General features: G+C 45.9%; 1 protein-coding gene across 1 annotated transcript in view; it reads right to left on the bottom strand.

The window, feature by feature from the left end:
• Positions 1-14080, bottom strand: part of AGBL1 (AGBL carboxypeptidase 1) — a 1336772-nt gene that overhangs the window by 413932 nt on the left and 908760 nt on the right. The gene's annotated exons all lie outside the window — the stretch shown is intronic.

Genomic DNA, 14080 nt, shown 5'->3' on the forward strand with positions numbered 1-14080 from the left:
GAAGGTTACATAAGGGACTCCTGTTCTCGTAATCACTGAGGTTCCTGCTGTAAGACCATAGTGATAACCTATCTTGTCTGGGTTTCTGAAATTAGCCAAAAAAAATTTTTCTATTACTGGAGAATTTTCAATGTAAGAAGGAGCTTGCTTCATGACACTCTAATAGCTCAGTGAATTTGACATGACATTGCCATAGGAGATTGTATTTCATAGAACGAATTGCTATGTACAGTAGATGGAAGAATAAATACACTGCGATAAAGGAAAATCGACAATAGGAAAGTATAAATGAAACAACCCAAAAATAGGGAATTCTAAACAATTTTGTGCACATAACATGAACCAAGCAGAAAGTAATAGCAAGAGGAAAGAATATACTCATATTACCAATAGATGGCTTTCTCAGGCCAGGATGTTAAGAAAATAGACAACATGCCATTAGAGCTTTGTACACTTTTTTTTTTTAACATGTACTATTAAAAAAAGATAAGTTTTTTCACTATATTAATGAGTGCCATATATTTAACTCTGAACTGTATAGCTGTAAGTATTTGATACACTTAATTCTTTGTAGGTTGGAAAACTTGCAAAATTGGGAGAGGTCTGTAATTTTTGTTGCAGGTACACTTCAAATGTAAGACAGAATCTTTATAAAAAAAATCCAGGAAATCACATTGTGTGATGATTTTTACATACTTAAAGGGAAACGGTCACCCCCAAAATCGAGGGTGAGCTAAGTCCACCGGCATCAGCGGCTTATATACAGCATTCTGTAATGCTGTAGTTAAGCCCCCGATGTATCCTAAAAGATGAGAAAAAGAGGTTAGATTATACTCACCTGGGCGGGCGGTCCGATCTGGTGGGCATCGCGGTCCGGGGCCTCCAATCTTCATAGGATGACGTCCTCTTCTGGTCTTCATGCTGCGGTTCCGGCGCAGGCGTACTTTGTCTGCTCTGTTGAGGACAGAGGAAAATACTGCAGTGCGCAGGCACCAGGAAAGGTCAGAGAGGCCCGGCGCCTGCGCTCTGCAGTACTTTGCTCTGCCCTCAACAGGGCAGACAAAGGACTCCCGTGCCGGAGCCACAGCGTGAAGCCCAGAAGCAGACATCATCTGATGAAGATGGGAGGTGCCGGACCGGACCGCGACACCCATCAGACCGGACTGGGACTGGGACCACCCCTGGGTGAGTATAATCTAACCTCTTTTTCTTATCTTTCAGGATACATCGGGGGCTTATCTACAGAATTACAGAACACTTTTGGGGGTGACCGGTTCCCTTTAACTTGCATTTTCTTGCATGAAATAAGTACCCTATTTTTTGGATTATAAGATGCACTTTTTCCCCCAAAATTTAGGAGGAAAATGGGGGTGCGTCTTTTAATGCAGATATATCTTACCGGTATCATTGCTGTAGGCCACAGGCTGGGATGAGGGGCTGTCCGTGGCTGCTCTGGGTGCCTGGCGCTGCTCTGGGTGCCTGACTTCTGCAAGGGTGTCCGGCACTGCTGCGGGACCAGAGTCCCCAGTGTTTCATGGTTTCCTGTGTGGTGGACTCCGGAAAAATGGCCGCCGGGGGGTGGTACATGCACAGATAGAGATCTCGGGAGATTAGATCTCAGCGCTGGATTTGGATTTTTTCTTCACCACTTAAATAAAAAATAACCTTTACATGTTTGGAACTTACAAATTTGTAATGACTTGGAGAATCATAATTGCAGGTCAGTTTTAGTATTTGGTGAAAATCGTTAAAAATAAAAAAAACAGTTGTGGAATTGCACTGTTTTTGCAATTTCACCGCACTCTAAATTTTTTTCCCCGTTTTCCTGTACACAATTTGGTTAAACCGAAGGACAACTCATCCCGCAAAAAAAAAGTCCTCTCATGGCCATAAAAATAAAAAATGTATGGCTCTGGGAAGAAGGGGAGCGAAAACAAACAGAAAAATGAAAAAGGGCTGTGGCGTGTCTTTATGGACATTTATATATGGCTGGTATAGTGCAAACTTTTTTTTATATATAATATTTCCTATAAATCTGTTAGTCATATATGTTACTTGTTAAAATGTATATGGTGGTGCATTGATATGAAAATGGTTTGGACCAGCATGATAGCAATATAATATTCCACATAACTTCTGGAAAAGACTCCATTTGTGTATGCAGCACGAGAAGTGTTTTGTAGTATTAAGTACTGAAGTCGAGACCTTGAAACTATTGCAACAAAACTTGTTTCTATGGCCAAGCAGTGACTTGCATTATGATCATAATGTACAGTGCAAAATAGATATTAAACTTCAGTAGGGCATAGAGTTGGCTTCAGAGGTATGATGAACCAAGCTACACCATTCTGTACATTTCTCAAATCAGAGCTGAACAAATTAAAGGTTAAAGGATTACAGATGTGAATAAAAGTTAAAATGTGCATTAAATTGATATAAAAAAATTGATAGCACATGTGGAACGCCAACCAGGGCCACGGGGTACACAGTACCGGGTCTGGTACTTGAAGAGATGTTTCACGGCGGCGACCCGGTCCGTTGTCCTGGGCACCCAAGTAAAAGGGACGGGTCTTTAAAGGGTTTTGTGAAATAATAAAAGTTTGTGATGCCACCTGTGGTACTTGGTCAAGGGTGACCAAAGCTGCTAAAAGGGGTCCTCTGGGGTGAGGTTATGGCAGCAGGGATGGTATGGCTTCCCATAGGTGAAGCTGGGTCCCCAGCACTCCCAGTGTGGTTGGCAAAGATGGTGTGGTGCCGGAAAAAAACACAGGGTTGCAGTCTCTTTACCTGGTATACTGATGGCAGACAGCCACAGTCCAGAGTACCAGCAACAGATGTTGGTGATGTCCGGTCGGCCTGGAAGCAATTACAGATCCCTTTTCCAGGTGAGGTTCCTAAGCCTTCCGTCTCGTGCTTTTAAGTGAGTTCCTTGCTGCCTGTAGCTTCTGTCAAGGTCCTCTCTCTCCTGTCCTGGGACAGTACCTACATGGTAGGCGACTCAAGCCTTTTTACAGAGTCTCTATCACGACTTGGGCTTTGTGTGTTGCTGTACCCTCAGGTTGGATTGTGGACAGTTGACATAAAATCTACTGTCCTCCGGTTCTTCTGTGGGACATAAAGTACTACTCAGCCTCGGGCCCCCGAAACCCAGCTCCTTTGGTTCAGCTTGGAAGGAGCACAACCGCAGCTCCCTTCCAGCTCCTATCTTCTCCTGTGCTTCTCCCCTCTGGCATTTGCTATCAATGCACCATTCCTGCATTGCCTCTCTTGCCTGGAGCTGCAGCACCACACATGGCTGCACGACCCCAGCTCTGCTCACACTCCTCTCTCCTCTACCGTCTCTCCACTCAACTCCTGGATCAACTAACTCCCCTCCAAGCCAGAATATCTATATCTGAGGGAAGCTCCCCTGAAACCCGGTTCAGAGTTCCCCTTCTGGCCTGGAATCAGAATGTGTTGCATGTAGGTGTACTACCTATTAATGGGATCTTCCTTGCTTCCAGGCATCACATCACCCTCCCCGAAAGGAAGGCAACATCACCGGTTACCTGGGGTGTTACACATGATCTAAAATAATGTGATTTTATTTATGTGTCCATAATTATACGAAAAATCAGGAGCAAAAAAATAAAAAAAATGTTGTTTAAATGTTTATAAAAGGTTAAACTGATGTAGATGCAAGAGCATGTGCTCCATAGAGGCAGGTTCCAAGACTATTATAGGGCTCTTGATGGGAGAGTTCAGGCAAGATCAAGTTGGGGCCATGTCATGTGCTATAAAGTTACAAATGACAGATGACTGGGCCCTCCTCTATAGTGAACTGAATTCTTATAAACAGAACAAGTTGAGACAGTGGCCCAAAGATTATGTGGAAGGGGTTTTGTAGGTGGAGACAAACACCAAAATATTTTGTCTTGGTAACATAAGGTGATGGCGGATAAAGATCTGACCACTTTCCTGCTCTTATGAATGCCATTGTACTGGAAGTCATAAAACAAAATATTTAATAAGTAGATGTAAAGACCCATTCAGAAACTTGTTAGGGTTGGCGGAGCGCACCGAATATATTTATTAAATGAGAGGTGCATTCGCAACCCGGGATCCACCGTGCAGGAAAGAACCTGCTGCTAAGCAAGGCGGCGAAAGCAAATTAGTCCAAACAAACTCTGTTGCTTCACAGAGACCATAGTAAAGAGAACGCTGTGCCCTGTTTAGCTCACAGGGGACACAGCTACTTTGTAGAGCCGACAGTGGTCATGCAGTCCAAACATCACGCAGCTCCTCTCCGGTGGAGCCGGAATTTTAATGGCTATTAGCCAGCCCTGAATTCAGACATAAACTCCTCGCCGGAGGTGCCAGCATTCTAGGGGCTTATTTCAGCCGGGTCCCTGACTGCATACACAAAACGCCTCGCCGGAGGTGCCAGCATTCAAGTGGCTTATTTCAGCCGGGTCCCTGACTGCATACACAAAACTCCTCGCCGGAGGTGCCAGCATTCTAGGGGCTTATTTCACACACGACCTCACTGGCGCTGAGCTCGTACATATTTGATACTAGCACATGGCCGTGCGGTCATGAGAACCTTTTATAGCTGTAGCACCTACAGGACCTTCCTAAAAGGACCAATACAAGGCTGCCACAGAACTTCATCAGGTACAGGACCTTCCTGGAGGACCAATGGAAGTTGCTGCAGTACCTGAGCATGTGACCCTTGATCTCCACTGAGAGATCTTACCCTGGGCATGCTCAGTGTGTGCAAAGCAGTACTTAGTCCCAGAAAAGCCTGCTCGCCACAGACCAGTGCAGGGTACAATAGTAGAGCCTGTAGAGGCAGCAATAACACTTTGCACAGTATAGATTCAGTGAGACGCTGGGACCGACGTCTCCGCTGAGCAGTCTCCACTGCGGCCGATGCAGAATGGGAGACTGCAGCAGACATGGTTCGAGATTCCCCTGTGCAGCGGCGGGAACTCGACTCCTAACATTACATCCCCTCCTAGGGCCCCCCTCCTTGAGCCTCGCTATGCTCAAAAGCTGCAATGAGCAGCAGAGCCCAAATGTGCTCCACAGGTTCCCAGGTTCTATCTTCTGGACCGTGACCCTTCCAGTCCACCAGATAAAATTTTTTGCCACGTACCACCTTGCACCCCACGATAGCATTCACCTCAAACTCATCCGTTGATGAACCCGATGTCCCGGCAGATGACTCAGAAAACCGGGACAAATGAACGGGCTTTAAGAGAAATGTGAAAAGTGTCGTGATACCAAGGCGTGGAGGAATAGCCAAACGGTAGACCACAGGGTTGACCCATTCCAGAACCTTGAACGGACCAATGTAGCGAGGAGCAAACTTAGTGGACTTAACTTGCAGCCTGATGTTACGGGCGGAGAGCCACACTAAGTCGCCAGGAGCAAAGGTCGGAGTGGGACGCCGGTGTGTATCAGCAGAAACCCTCATTCTCTCCTTAGAGGCCCGAATGGCATCCTGTGTGCGGTCCCAAATGTCACGTGCCCCCACCGCCCAGTCTGCCATCGTAGAATCGGTGGATGACACGGGCATGGGCACAGGGACATGCAGATGCTGGCCGTAATTAAGGAGAAAAGGAATCTGACCAGTGGAATCGGCTACGGCGTTGTTCAAGGCAAATTCCGCACAAGGTAGCAAAGATGCCCAGTCATCCTGCGTAGCAGAGACAAAATGCTGCAAGTATGTCACCAGAGTCTGGTTGGTCCTCTCTACCAACCCATTCGTCTCGGGATGGTATGCAGAGGAGAGATTCAACTCTATGCTGAGTAAATGGCAGAGCTCTCTCCAAAACCGAGATGCGAACTGGGGCCCCGGTCGCTGACAATTTTATCAGGCATTTCATGTAAACGGAAAATATGCTTTATGAATAACGCCACCAAGGCCCGTGCAGAAGGTAACCGTGGAAGCGGCACCAAGTGCACCATATTGAGAAATGATCGGTGACAACCCAGATAACGGTGCAGCTACGAGACTTGGGTAAGCCCACCACTAAGTCCATCCTGACCATTTCCCAGGGCCTGTCTGCCACCGGTGAAGGGTAAAGCAACCCAGCAGGCCATTGCTGAGGAGACCGATTCTGGGCGCAGGAAACGCAGGCCCGAATATAGTAGCCGACATCACGGGCCATATGTGGCCACCAGTACGTTCTTGCCAAAAGCTCAGATGTCCTTTTGGTCCCAAAATGCCCACCCACTCTGGACAAGTGAGCCCAAGAGAGAACCTCCAGTCGCAAATTCGCTGGCATGAAAGTCTTGTCCGGGGGCACAGACTCTTGCGAAACCGGAGCTACAGTTTTCAGGCTCTCAGAAGGGACAATAAGCCGAGGCTCCTCCTCCTCAGATGACACTACGGAGCGGGAGAGAGCATCGGCGCAAATATTCTTCTCTCCAGAGAGAAAATGAAGAGTAAAATGAAACTGGGAGAAGAACAGGGACCATCTAGCCTGGCGAGAATTCAGCCGCTGGGCCATCTGTAGATATACCAAGTTCTTGTGGTCAATGAAAACCTGGAAGGGAAAGCGAGCTCTCTTCAAGAGGTGTCTCCACTCTGAAAAAGCCAATTTCATGGCTAGTATCTCCCTGTCCCCGATGGAATAATTCCTCTCCGCCGGTGTGAAGGTCTTGGAGAAGAAGAAGCAAGGATGCTTCCGACCTTGAGCATCCTCTTCGAAAAGGACTGCTCCAGCACCAACGGATGAGGCATCCACCTCCATGATAAATGGCTTATCTACATCGGGGCGATGTAGAATGGAAGCGCTAGCGAAGTGTGACTTAACCGAGAGGAAGGCCTTGGAGACATCCTCCGACCACAACTTGGGATTTGCTCCCTTCTTGGTGAGGGCAACCAAGGGAGCTACCAAAGTTGAGAAGTGTGGGATGAACTGGCGATAGTAATTATTGAACCCCATAAAGTGCTGCACAGCTTTAAGTGAACGGGGTTCCTGCCAGTCCATCACAGCCTGTAGCTTGGCAGGATCCATAGCCAAACACTGGGCAGAGATGATATAACCAAGGAAAGGCAAGGACTCCTGCTCAAACAAACACTTCTCCAACTTGGCGTAGAGGAAGTTTGCCCGTAAGACGTCGAAGAATTTGCGAACATCTCTCCGATGGGAGTCAATATCTGGAGAGTAGATGAGAATATCATCCAGATAGACTACGACCGAGGTGGAGAGCATATCCCGGAAGATGTCATTCACAAAGTCTTGGAAGACGGCTGGGGCATTACAGAGCCCGAAGGGCATCACCACATATTCATAGTGCCCATCCCTGGTGTTAAAAGCCATCTTCCATTCGTCCCCCTCACGGATGTGAATCAGGTTGTAAGCACCCCGCAGATCTAATTTAGTAAATACCCTTGCTCCCCGTAGCCTATCAAAAAGCTCAGATATCAGGGGTAATGGGTACTTGTTCTTAACGTTGATGGCGTTAAGACCCCTGTAGTCTATGCATGGACGTAAGTCTCCACTCTTCTTTTGCACAAAGAAGAACCCAGCCCCTGCAGGTGACACGGACTTCCTAATAAATCCTCGTGCCAGATTCTCTTGGATGTACTGAGACATTGCCTCCGTCTCCGGGAGAGATAACGGGTAGACTCAACCCTGGGGAGCCTCAGCACTAGGCAAGAGGTCAATAGGACAGTCAGAGGGGCAGTGAGGCGGAAGGGTCTCCGCAGCCCTTTTGGAGAACACGTCCACATAGGGCCAATAGTGCTTGGGGAGAGAGGAAAGATCTGTGGGTACCTCTGTTGTAGCAACCTGAATGCACTCCCTCTGACATCTACCCTCACAGGATTTACTCTATCCCAAAATTCTCCCTGAGGACCACTCTATATGAGGAGAATGATCGCGTAACCATGGTATCCACAACAGGACCTCATCAATTCCCTCAGGAATGACTAATAGAGAGATAATCTCCTGATGTGATGGAGACACAGAAAGAGTGAAAGGAATGGTTTGGTGGGTAATCTGTGAGGGTAGTGTCGACCCATTGACCACTCAAACGGTTACTGGTTTTGCGAGCATCACCAGGGGTATTGCGTGACGCTGGGCGAAAGCGGATGACATAAGATTACCCTCCGCCCTAGAGTCCACACATAGCTCTACCATAAGAGTGGATGGGCCTATGGTAATTGGCCCCTTGAAGGACAACTTAGAGGCAAACGTCGCCGTATCTAGTGTACCTCCTCCAAAATATAGGAATGAGGGTTTTATCTGAATAGTCCAACTCAAACGCTAATGTCCAGAAGTGGACGGCAAAATGGCTGACCATGGTCGAACCCTGAGTCAAAGCCAACAGTTGGAGCGCTGTATCATGGGTGACTTGAGGTCCTACAAAGACCTGTTTCAGAGCTTCCAGAAACCAAGGAACACTCCAAAGCTCTGTCCGACAGGAGAGAGATTATGAATCCCACCTATACCCGCTCTGTGGGAAAACGTGCAGCCAGGAGCTCGAGGTGTATACCACACTGGCTCACGAATCCCCTACAGGACTTACTGTCCCCGGAATATTTTTCAGGCAATGGGAGGTGAGATAAAGTCGGAACAGAGGTGGCAGTGGGTAAAGCTGCTGCAGCCACGCTAGCAGCCTGAACAGCTATTGCGGTAACATCTACCGCCGAGGTTGCACGCTCAAGAGACGCCAACCGGCCCTACAGCAGCTGGATGTACCCCTGCAATCACTGTTCATCCGCCATTACTTAGCCAGATCCTGGTGCTAGTATACTGTTAGGGTTGGCGGAACACACCGAATATATTTATTAAATGAGATAGGTGCATGCGCAACCCGGGATATACCGTGCAGGAAAGAACCTGCTGCTAAGCAAGGCGGCAAAGCAAATTAGTACAAATGAACTCTGCTGCTTCACAGAGCCCGTAGTAAAGAGAATGCTGTGCCCTGTTTAGCTCACAGATGACACAGCTTCTGTGTAGAGCCAACAGTGGTCATGCAGTCCAATCAACACGCAGCTCCTTTCCGGTGGAGCCGGAATTCTAATGGCTATTAGCGAGCCCTGAATTCAGACATAAACTCCTCGCCGGAGGTGCCAGCATTCTAGGGGCTTATTTCAGCAGGGTCCCTGACTGCATACACAAAACTCCTCGCCGGAGGTGCCAGCTTTCTAGGGGCTTATTTCAGCTGGGTCCCTGACTGCATACACAAAACTCCTCGCCGGAGGTGCCAGCATTCTAGGGGCTTATTTCAACCGGGTCCCTGACCACACACATGACCACACTGGCGCTGAGCTCGTACATATTTGATACTAGCACATGTCTGTGCGGTCATGAGAACCTTTTATAGCTGTAGCACCTACAGGACCTTCCTGGAGGACCAATGGAAGTTGCTGCAGTACCTGAGCATGTGACCCTTGATCTCCACTGAGAGATCTTACCCTGGGCATGCTCAGTGTGTGCAAAGCAGGACTTAGTCCAAGAAAAGCCTGCTCACCGCAGACCAGTGCAGGGTACAATAGTAGAGCCTGGAGAGGCAGCAGTAACCTTTTGCATAGTATCAGATTCAGTGAGACGCTGGGACCGATATCTCCGCTGAGCAGGCTCCACTGTGGCCGATGCAGAATGGGAGACCGCAGCAGACATGGTTCGAGATTCCCCCTGTGCAGCGGCGGGAACTCGACTCCTAACAACACTAACTAGGGTTGAGCTAAACGGGTTGGCCATTTTCAGAAGTCGCCGACTTTTGGCAAAGTCGGGTTTCATGAAACCCGACCCCTGTGTGGGGTCGGCCATGAGGTCGGCAATCTTCTGAATCTGGTATCGGAATTCCGATACCGAGTTCCGATATGTTTGCAATATCGGAAATCGGTATCGGAATCCATATTTAAGTGTAAAATAAAGAATTAAAATAAAAAATATTGCTATACTCACCCTCTGACGCGTCCTGGTACTAACCGGCAGCCTTCCTTCCTTAGAATCAGCGCGTGAAGGGCCTTAGATGACGTCGCGGCTTGTTATTGGTCGCGCGACCAATCACAAGCTGCGACGTCACCGAAGGTCCTTCAAGCGCTGATTCTTAGGAAGGAAGGCTGCCGGAAAGAAGCAGGGCGCGTCCGAGGGTGAGTATATACCTAGTAGGAATATACTCACCCATGGACGCGCCCTGCTTCTTTCCGGCAGCCTTCCTTCCTAAGAATCAGCGCTTGAAGGACCTTCGGTGACGTCGCGGCTTGTGATTGGTCGCGCGAGCGGTCACATGGGCGGTCGCACGACCAATCACAAGCCGCGACGTCATCTAAGGCCCTTCACGCGCTGATTCTAAGGAAGGAAGGCTGCCGGATAGTACCAGGGCGCGTCAGAGGGTGAGTATAGCAATATTTTTTATTTTAATTCTTTATTTTACACTTAAATATGGATCCCAGGGCCTGAAGGAGAGTTTCCTCTCCTTCAGACCCTGGGAACCATTGGAAATTTCGTGTTTCGGCCGACCCCGACTTTTTTATAGGATCGGCCGATTTCACTCGACCCGACTTTTGAAAAAGTCGGGTTTCGTAAAACCCGACCCGATCCTATAAAAGTTAAAGTCGCTCAACCCTAACTCTAACCAGTTAATGAAGTGGAAGTACAGCAGGTGCTTTTTGACTCGTACATTTATATTGTACTAAAATATACAGTCCTCCTTCTACATTTACCTGATGGGTTTTTCATATTGCATTTTCCCCAGTAATGGGAGATTAGAGTGTTATCTTCTCAGTATAGAGCATATTGGTTTCTGCAAATTTCCTATACTTTTTTTTAAAACAGTTCTTATTCCCACTAGGGATGCATTTGCATACATTGCCTTTTTGGACCCTGGTCAATGCCGTGAGTCACTTAATGCACATGGAAATATTACTTAGGAAAAAACTCCAATTAATTATTTTCACTTTGCTTAAATATGTTAAGTCTCCTAGGGAGTTAAGAATGAGCTGACTGCGACATCTGTTAAAGAGGAAAACCTACTCAATTTAAAGTCTTATCTATCCTTGCCAGCCACACATTTGGATGATATCAGACCCCAGTAAACTTCCAGTGTTCAGGGATATCGTGCTGCAGCATTAAATTATTACATTGTCAAACTCCTATCTTATTGAACTCGACCAAATTATTTGTATTGAAATGCAGAGGGTTTCAATTTTAATTAAACAAGCAAATGTGCCATTTCTAGTTTCCATTGAGAGACCTGCACACTTCTCCACTGTAACTCACATACAAAGCGTTCCCCTGTGCTTCAAAATGCAGAGCAACCGGATAACATACTGGATGCCAAGGAAAGAAAGAAAGGAAAAGAAAGTTCAGGGTAACGCTGAGTAAAAATGACTTTTTCAGCTTAAAGATTGGCAGACGTATCTAAATGCAAATGCAGGTTTGCGAACTGCAATTAAATAAATGGAGTGAACAAAGCTAACGGAATAAGTGGTCCTGCCCAGACAGGTCAAGGGGCCATACTTTGCTGTCATAAAAGAGGTTTGCTACATTATGCCTTCAAGAAAGACATTTACAGTAAAATTACATTTTTTTCCCATGCTTTGACCAGCTGTAGCACAGAGGGCTTTTATTCTTTACAAAAAAACAAACTTTTTTTAATAGTTCATCATTGACGTTTGCCAACGACCATGCTACCATAGATATAGATGGTGAAGTTACATTGAGGCTGGGCAGGGCAGGCAAATCAGGTTATTTCCCCCTTTTTCTTGGGCAGATAGACCTATACTAGGCTCCTCTTCTTTAGGCCCGATCTATTCCTCCATACGTTGCAGTCTGAGGATAATCTCCTGACCCAAACTCGTCAGCCTCTTAGAAATGCAGCTCTGGCAAAAATTAAGAGACCACAACATCAAAACCCTGTCATTGAAACCTCTGGAATGTAATCAAGAGGATGATGGATAGTCACAAGCCATCAAGCAAAGAAGAACTGCTTACATTTTTACGCCAGAAGAAGTGTGAAAGACTGGTGGAAAGCATGCCAAGACGCATGAAAGCTGGGATTAAAAGTCATGGTTATTCCACAAAATATTGATTTCTGAACTCTTCTTGAGTTAAAACATTAGTATTGTTGTTTCTAAATGATTATGAACTTGTTTTCTTTGCATTATTTGAGGTCGGAAAGAACTGTTTCTGTTTTTTAATTTTGACCATTTTTCTTTTTCAGAAAAAAAATACAAAGTGTATTGCTTGGAAATTCGGAGACATCTTGTCAGAATTTTATAGACTAAAACAACAATTTACATTTTACCCAAAAATATACCTATAAAGACACACAACTTTTTGCAGTCGTCTATTAATTTTTGCTACGGCTGTATATACTAGGCTATCAAGTTCAAGACAGGAGATTCATAGCCGGTCTGTGCAATCCAGTCCATTCCTAGACTCAAAAACATAGATGTTGGGTAGCTTGGTGGCTCACTGATTAACACTATTGCTTTGCAGTGTTAGAGTCTTGAGTTCAACTTCAACCAAGGCCAACATCTGCAAGGAGTTTGTATGTTCTCCTATGTGGGTGGGTTTCCACTGGATACCTCAGTATCCTTCCACACAGCCCTAAAGGGGAAAGTGATGATGATGTCTATAAAGTGTTGTGAAATTTGTGTTAGGTAAGTGAGTAAATAAACGTCTGAATTTAGCCCTAGAAGTACTGCACCGATGAACAATGGAGACTGAATCTTCTTTAGGGCAACACAAACCTTTTATCTAACAAAAATAAACTGAGTTTTTATATAACTGGATATTAAACACTTTTAAACTCCTTATGTCATTTTCATTGCTATACCCTAACAGCAAGTCTTGAAACTTTTTATTTGTCATGAGAGAGAACTAAAATGCTGGGGTGCTCGTTGCTCGGGATGAACAATTTGTAATACTTGGGTTCTTGGCCAGAACAACGAGCCCAATGTAAGTCTATGGGAGACCCGAGCATAATTACTGTGATCCACCCGGGGGTCCTTTAAGGGCTATTAACATCTGAAAATGATGGAAACACTGCTCAAATGACATGATAAGATCATGGTGATTGCTCAGGGAAGCATTTCTGACTCCAAGGTCACAGCTGTAAACAATGTTGTCAGAGTTTCACGACATTTTTACATGTCCACCAAAACACATACAAAAATGAAACCCAGATGGATTTTGCTGGGAAATATGCTAAGGTACATCCTTTCCAGAGTAATGACTTGTATATAATGCAAAATAATTAACCCCAAACAAAAATGTTCCTCCACCACTTGAGCTATGTTCACCCACAGCGTTTTTGATGCGTTTTTCAACTTTAGCATTGCTTTAAACCAATACAAATGCATTCATTAGGAAATGTCATTGTAACATTTAACAACCCTAGCTGGCCAGGTGTTGTATGACACATAAGCAGACCTATCTAGTTTCATTTATGAAGCAGGGACTCAAAGTCACAGAGCCTATTTTTAGGGGGGTATCAGGCAGCATTGATCTTTTTAAAGGGCCATTAAACAGTCGGTCTCCTATACTGTTATTGCCTATGCAGTGAGTGGCTGGGCTGGCTAAAATTAGGACGCATCCCAATACCTCTTTCATGAGACGTACAGGAGGGCCTCCTGAAAAAATGTTGCATTGAATGCAAGGCCTGGTCTTCCCCAAAGTTACATGCACCCCAATCATCATTTCAGCAGACGTACTTGAGGGCCTCATGTCAAAATTGTTCCCATTAGAAAAGAAAAAAGTGTCTCTCCCACACTATTTGCTTATGCATTGAATGCAAGGCATGGCTGCACCAATATTACATGCACCCCAATAACTCTTTCAGCAGATGTACTTGAGGGCCTCAGGACAAAATTGTTCCCATTAGAAGAAAGTGTGTCTCCCATACTGTTTGCTTATGCACTAAATGCAAGGCCTGTCCCTTATTTGCATGCACCACAACCCCCTTGGAAGAAACGAGGAATATTTCATAAAAAAAATTTCACATTACAAAGGAGCTGTTCACCTATACTTGGAATGCCCATCCACTAAGTGGATGGGCTGACAAACATTTCCCCCTGATGTTAGGACTGTCGGAACGCACCAAGAAAGATGTAATAGATGCGTTCGCAGTC

Source organism: Ranitomeya imitator, chromosome 4, assembly GCF_032444005.1.
Source record: "Ranitomeya imitator isolate aRanImi1 chromosome 4, aRanImi1.pri, whole genome shotgun sequence".
NCBI lineage: Eukaryota > Metazoa > Chordata > Amphibia > Anura > Dendrobatidae > Ranitomeya > Ranitomeya imitator.